Source organism: Lathyrus oleraceus, chromosome 3 (genome assembly GCF_024323335.1).
Source record: "Lathyrus oleraceus cultivar Zhongwan6 chromosome 3, CAAS_Psat_ZW6_1.0, whole genome shotgun sequence".
Lineage (NCBI taxonomy): Eukaryota > Viridiplantae > Streptophyta > Magnoliopsida > Fabales > Fabaceae > Lathyrus > Lathyrus oleraceus.
The window spans coordinates 126,666,525-126,673,264 of record NC_066581.1 but is presented as its reverse complement, the minus strand read 5'-3'; positions in this window follow the sequence as shown (position 1 = coordinate 126,673,264).

Here is a 6,740-nt window from a genome sequence, read left to right as displayed (position 1 = left end):
CTGAATAACGACTTTTATTGATTGAAAATGTGCCTGAAAAGGCAAATACATTGGGAAGCAATTCCTAGAAAGAGGTAATTGCGCACAAAAGGAAAAATCTATCCTAATGGCAATGTGAACACGGCATCCACTATTTCCCAATTCGGTTATAACCCACAGATCATCAGTTTTCCTCCCAACTCCTTGCTTTCTGAAAAGAATGACTAGACCGATCACATCTTTCGAGATGGCAGACGACGAAGCGCGATGAAGTACAGATAACTCGGACTGTAGTCTTCGCTTTAATCCCTCTTTTGGCTGGATTGCCCTTTCTGGTTTTCAATCCACCGGGATACCCTTTTTTGCCTAAGTCGCCCTTGCGGGTTTTCGACTTACCGGGTGTACAAATTCTTTTCATTTTATCCCTAATTTTTGCCCGAACCTTTTCTTTCTGTTTTTTGGTTCGCCGGGATGCCCTTTTTTGCCTGGACTCTTTTATTCTTTTTGTCCAGCGGGTCAATTTATGCGAAGTATTTTTTGACTACATCTGAGTTAACAGGGGACGGAAAATCTTCACCATCCATAGTTGTAAGCATCAAGACTCCACCGGAGAAGACCTTCTTCACAACATATGGACCTTCATAATTAGGAGTCCACTTGCCCCTGTTATCTGTACCGGGAGGAAGGATCCTCTTCAAAACTAGATCACCGATCTGATAGCTACGAGGACGCACTTTCTGATCAAAGGCTCACTTTATCCTTCTCTGATATAACTGCCCATGGCACACAGCTGCCAGCCGTCTCTCTTCAATAAGGCTCAACTCGTTAAACCTTGTTCGAATCCACTCGGCTTCGTCCAGCTTGACATCCAATAATACCCTCAAGGAAGGGATCTCCACTTCAACAGGTAGGACAACTTCCATACCATACACAAGGGAGTACGGGGTTGCCCCGGTCGACGTACGTACCGAGGTACGGTACCCATGCAAAGCGAAAGGCAGCATCTCATGCCAGTCCTTGTACGTAACGACCATCTTCTGCACAATCTTCTTGATATTCTTGTTTGCCGCCTCTACAGCACCATTCATCTTTGGTCTGTACGGAGAAGAATTGTGATGTTCAATCTTGAAATCTCTACACAGCTCTTTCATCATCTTGTTATTGAGATTCGAACCATTGTCAGTAATGATTCTCTCAGGAACTCCATAACGACAGATGATTTCTTTCTTGATGAACCGGGCAACCACTTGTTTGGTAACATTAGCATAGGAAGCTGCTTCCACCCACTTGGTGAAGTAGTCAATCGCGACCAAGATGAAGCGATGTCCATTCGAAGCAGTAGGCTCAATCTTCCCAATCATGTCAATGCCCCACATGGCGAACGGCCAAGGCGAATTCATGACATTCAGCGGGCTTGGTGGTACATGCACCTTATCAGCATAAATTTGACACTTATGGCACTTCCGAGCGTATTTGAAACAATCGGACTCCATAGTCATCCAGTAATAACCGACTTTCAACAATTTCTTAGACATTGCATGACCACCAGCATGGGTACCAAACGAACCTTCATGCACTTCCTGCATCAACATGTCTGCTTCGTGTCTACCCACGCATCTGAGCAAGACCATGTCAAAGTTTCTCTTATACAGCATATCATCCTGATTCAAATAAAAGCTTCCAGCTAGCCTTCTTCGGGTTTTCTTGTCATTCTTTGTTGCACCTTCAGGATACTCCTGGCTCTTGAGGAAGTTCTTGATATCATAGTACCACGGCTTCTCATCAATTACAACAGACTCGGCTGCAAACACATACGCAGGCCTCTCGAGTCGATTCACCGCAACATGTGGCACATGATTCCACCAATGAACTTTGATCATAGAATACAAAGTAGCCAAGGCATCAGCCATTTGATTCTCATCCCGGGGGACATGATACAACTTCACCTTCTTGAAGAACGTCAGTATTCTTCTGGTGTAGTCTCTATACGGAATCAAATGAGGCTGGTTCGTATTCCAATCTCCATTGACCTGATTGATTACTAGAGCTGAATCTCCAAAAATGTCAAGAGTTTTGATTCTCAAATCAATGGCTTCTTCTATTCCCATGATACAAGCCTCATACTCAGCTTCGTTGTTGGTGACGTCAAAAGTCAACCTGGCAGCAAAAGGTATATGGGCACCTTTCGGATTGATCAACACTGCACCAACACCGCTACCATTCACATTTACAGCCCCATCGAACATCAATGTCCACTTGCCATCAGGATCCGGTCCTTCCTCGACAAGGGGCTCTTCACAATCTTTCATCTTAAGATACATGATGTCTTCATCGGGGAATTCAAACATCATAGGCTGATAGTCATCTATCGGTTGCTCGGCGAGATAGTCTGACAAAACACTACCTTTGATAGCCTTCTGCGACGTGTACTGGATATCATACTCTGTTAAGATCATCTGCCAACGGGCAACACGTCCGGTGAGAGCCGGCTTCTCAAAGATGTATTTCACTGGATCCATCTTAGAAATCAACAAGGTAGTATGGTTCAACATATACTGCCTTAGTCGGCGAGCAGCCCAGGCCAAAGCACAACAAGTTTTCTCAAGCTGTGAATATTTGATTTCACAGTGGGTAAACTTTTTGCTAAGGTAGTATATGGCATGCTCTTTTCGACCAGACTCGTCATGCTCTCCCAATACACACCCCATCGAGTTCTCAGTCACTGACAGGTACATTATCAGCGGTCTCCCTGGAACTGGAGGAATCAAGATTAGAGGTTTCTGTAAATACTCTTTTATCTTATCAAAAGCTTTCTGACAGTCGTCATTCCACCTGATTGCTTGATTCTTTCTGAGCAATTTGAATATCAGTTCACACGTGGCAGTTAGGTGAGATACAAACCTTGCAATGTAGTTCAATCTCCTTAAAAACCCACGAACCTGCTTTTCCGTTTTCGGTTCAGGCATTTCTTGAATAGCTTTGACTTTTGCTGGATCAACCTCAATCCCTATCTCACTGACAATGAAGCCTAACAGCTTCCCTGATCTCACCCCAAACGTACACTTGTTTGGATTCAGCCTCAGTTTGAACTTGACCAATCTATCAAACAACTTCTGCAAATTAACCAGGTGCTCCTCTTCTGTCTGCGACTTCGCAATCATATCATCCACGTACACTTCAATCTCTTTGTGCATCATGTCATGAAAGAGAGTCGTCATAGCCCTCTGATAGGTAGCACCAGCATTCTTCAGCCCAAATGGCATCACCTTATAGCAGAACGTGCCCAAGGTGTAATGAATGTCGTCTTTTCCATGTCCTTTGGCGCCATCTTAATCTGATTATAGCCCGAGAAACCATCCATGAAAGAGAATACCGAGGATTGAGCCGTATTATCCACCAATACATCAATGTGAGGTAATGGGAAATCATCTTTCGGACTCGCTCTGTTCAAATCCCGGTAATCGACACACATTCTGACTTTGCCATCCTTCTTTGGCACAGGAACGATGTTGGCCACCCACAGTGGGTAAGTTGTTACTGACAAGAAACCCGCATCGAACTGCTTCTGAACCTCTTCCTTGATTTTCACTGCCATATCAGGACTCGTTCTACGAAGCTTCTGTTTAACCGAAGGACAATCATCTCTGAGAGGTAGTCTATGAACCACAATATCGGTATCCAACCCAGGCATATCTTGATAAGACCAGGCGAATATCTCCACATACTCTCTCAGCATCTCAATCAACCTGCTCTTGACCTCTGTCTTCAAAGCAGCCCCGATCTTGATATCTCTTCTGGCGTCCTCAGTACCAAGATTAACAATCTCCAACTCCTCCTGATGAGGTTGGATGACCCTCTCCTCTTGCTTCAACAATCTGACCAATTCTTTAGGGAGTTCACTATCTTCCTCACTCTCCTCCTCAGCTTGGTAGATGGGATTGTCAAAACCATACTGAGCCATAACAGCACTGTTCATAGTAGATGCCGTGATATCACTTCTGCATGTTTAATGCTTTGTTTTAGAAAAAGAGTTCAATAAAGTCACAAAAACAAAAACATTGCCATTTTTATTTTTTTGAAAAGTGAAAGACAAAAATAGAAAGACAGGGATCACAAAATTGTTTGCAAAACGTCCTTTATTAATGATAATCATTTAAAACATGATGTGGCCCTACAATGAACCACTACGTCTTGGGCAGAACATAGGGTTTTGTGCAGAATGAAAAAACAAAAGAAAATTACTCTGTTTGAAGAGTAACTTGGACTATATCCTCTGCAGTCCAGTTGCTGATCACTTCCCCTGGTGCACTCGGGCGAACCCAGCAGTCGAGATCACAATCACTGTCACCATCTTCAACATCAGCTGCAAAGACGTCACCGTGATTCATCAGCCCAGCGTTGGTAAAGGTACTTGGACCTGCTTGGGCCTGCTCAGCTTGCAACGGTTGATAGCCAGTACCAAACTTGTCTTCCTTGACAGGCAAATCCACCATCTTGCCCCAGCCTTCAGCTCTACCGGAGTCAACAACCTCTTTGGCCTGCTTGTACGAAGCAATTGAAGCACCCGGCTTCCTCTGATTAGCGTACGCCACCTTCTCACCACAGTCTCAAACGCCTGGCACAAGGTCTCGTGGATCTCGCCATCCACCTCAACATATTTGAACGAGGACAGGTGACTCACCAAGATATCTTCCTCACCACACACGGTCACAATCTGACCGTTCCAGACATACTTGAGCTTCTGGTGGAAAGTCGACGAGACTGCCCCTGCTGCATGGATCCATGGACGCCCCAACAAACAACTGTAAGCGGGCTGAATGTCCATAACATAGAAGATGATGTCGAACACCTCGGGACCTATCTTCACAGGCAAGGTGACTTCACCAAACACAGAACGTTTGGATCCGTCAAAAGCACGAACGATCAGGTCATTAGGAGTAAGCACGACCCCTTCAACAGATATCTTCTTCAAAATTTGCTTCGGCAGCACATTCAAAGAAGACCCGGTGTCGACCAGCACATGAGACAATACAGCCTCCTTGCACTCCATAGTGATGTGCAAGGCTTTATTGTGGTTTCGCCCTTCAGGCGTCAAATCAAGGTCAGTGAACCCCAAGCCGTGCCTGGTGCTCACATTGGCAATCACGCCCTCCAGCTGGTTGACGGAAATCTCATGAGGTACATACGCCATATTCAACATTTTCAGCAAGGCGTTGCGCTGTGCCTCAGAGCACAACAACAGAGAAAGAATAGAGATTTTGGACGGAGTTTGGTTGAGTTGATCCACAATCTTGTAATCACTCTTCTTAATGATTCGCATGAATTCCTCCACGTCCTTCTCAAACGAGCCACCAGGCACATTCGTCTGAGCAGGTTCCTCTTCAACCACTGCCTGTTTACCCTTTGCTCTAGCAGATGCCTCAGCATTGGCATCCCTCAACGGTTGAGGCGCAAACAGTCGTCCACTTCTAGTAAAGCCTCCCGGACACCCAACGTTGTCCACAACGGGACTCACAACGGCCGGAGTTCTACTGACTGGTGCACTGATTGTCACAGGCGCTTGATTGGTCGGCCTGACCCGATTCTCAGCCCTTCTGTTATTCCGATAAGCATTATCGTACCTCCAAGGAACAGCCTTACTATTCTCAACCACAGGTCTTCTACCTGATACAGCAATAGTAGTTGGAGTGTTGACAGTTACTGGTGCGGAGATGGTAACAGGATTACCACTTGTTGTAGGCGCACTACCAACAGTTCTCGGCCCACGTCCTTCTGACGGTTTAAAAAAGATAGTGACAGTAGACACTGCCCCACGATCTCTATTATCAGCCCGGCCAAACTGAACACAACCCTCATCTATCAGCTTCTGAATACCAGCCCGCAACTGATCACATCCATTATCAGATTCTGCACAGCCCATACAAACTTCATCACAGCCCGGGTGCATACCACCACTCAACAAACGGCCCTTGATAACCAGCAGTGAAGTCTGAATCTCATCAACCCTGACAACCAAATCTTCAGCTTCTTCACCCTCAACACAATTCACCCTATGCCCCACATGCTGAGGCATAGGATTGTTAACAACATTAGGCACTGGAGCGAAGTTGATCGTCTTGGCATCGATCAAATCTTGGACTTTGTGTTGAAAAGCCCGACATTTCTCAATCTGGTGTCCTGGTGCACCAGAGTGAAAATCACACCGGACATTGGCGTCGTACCCAGGAGGCAAAACTGTTGGCGGAGCCATAGTCCTTAATTCCACAAATCCTAATTTGAGCAACTCAGGCAGTAACTCAGTGTAGGTCATCGGCAAGGGATCAAAACGCCTTTCGGGCATCCGTTGCCTCGGCTGATATGGACGCTGTTGCTGTTGTTGTTGTACTCTCGGTTGTTGTGGAGGTTGACGTTGTTGAGGTGCAGGAATGGTCACTGCAGCAACCTGTCGGTAATGATTCTGATTTCTGTTCTGAACCCGGCGGTGTTGAACAACATTAGTTTCTCCTTCTCTACGGCGAGGTGCCCCAAAGAAAGGTTTCTTGGAAGACGAGGAACTAGCATCTTTGATCTTCCCAGCCTTAATCAAACTCTCAGTCCTCTCCCCACAAATAACGACATCAGAAAAACTACCGAATGGGCAGCTCCCCATTCGGTCCATGAACACTCCCTGAAGGGTGCCAATAAACATATCAGTCAACTCCCTTTCCAGCATAGGGGGTTGAACTCTCGCAGCCAACTCACGCCATCTCTGGGCGTACTCC